This window comes from Petaurus breviceps, unplaced genomic scaffold (genome assembly GCF_028583685.1).
Source record: "Petaurus breviceps papuanus isolate PSGF00001 unplaced genomic scaffold, PetGlider_PUasm1.0 490, whole genome shotgun sequence".
NCBI lineage: Eukaryota > Metazoa > Chordata > Mammalia > Diprotodontia > Petauridae > Petaurus > Petaurus breviceps.
In genome coordinates, this window is record NW_027186352.1 from 3,896,570 (window position 1) to 3,897,652 (window position 1,083).

The following is a 1,083-nucleotide window of genomic DNA, read 5'->3' on the forward strand; positions in this document are numbered from 1 at the left end:
AGAGATTCAGTAGGAGCCATGGGACAGATACAGAAGATATGGCCTCACCCTGCATGGTGGTACAGCTTTGCAGGCAGGAGGGATCTGGGTTCGAGTCTTGCCTAAGACACATACCTATGTTTGAGCACATACAAGTCACTCAGCCGTTTAGTCAAGACCTGAGGAAAATCTCCCAGGCTCCCACCATCACCTCCCCACTCTCCTCTGACTGTTTTCTGTCTAGACCTCTTTACATAAGGCTGGGACTACCTTCCAGTTTACACTCCAGTCAGCATCTGGACACAAAATGAAGGCTACTTGGTCAGCTGGGTATTGTGCACTGCCTGGTTGTCTTTGTGAAATAAAAGTCACAAGCTCTTTCTCATCCTGATTTGGATGCAGATGCCCCTACCCGGGCCGTTTCCCTGCACAGATCACTTCAGGAATGCATCATCTTGGCAGTGGTAACCTCTCTGCTGTGGAGCTGGCTGACTCAGGCTCCTGGAAGCATTTGGCAATTAGTGGGTCCTCAGCGGTCCTTAGGCACCAAACAAGCATGAGCCAGTTGGGAGGAGGGAGGCCCCCATCCAGTTTGGACTGTGGGGACCGTTAGCTGTTTGTTTGCGCTGTTCCCTGAGCTCCCAGGCAGAAAAGCCCTGCCCCAGCAGGGGGCCCAGGCTCAGCTATTGGTTTGGGTTGATTTTGTAAAGCCTGTTGTGGCATCTTTGTTTTGTTGAGTTCCTGCTCTCCCTCCTAACTCTCAGAAGTCAGATCTGCTTAAGACTCCAGTTATCTGGAAGAATTGATGGAATTAGAGAGCTTACTGCTAAGAAGCTATGAAAATCCACCAGAACACAAGCTCCAGCTTCTCAGTGGGATATGTTTGTACCCACCCATCTCTAGACATTGACCAGGACCTTTGGACGTCCTCTGAACAGGGATAACACCTCAGGGCACCGCTCAGAGCATTCCCTTAGGGAGATGGAGGCCAATGGCAACGAGCCCCCTGCTAGACTCAGATAATGCTTTGTCCCCTCCAACGTGACTCCATCTTTGCCAAAGCCCACATCCCTTTGCTGGACTCACCCCCGTTACTTCTGCACA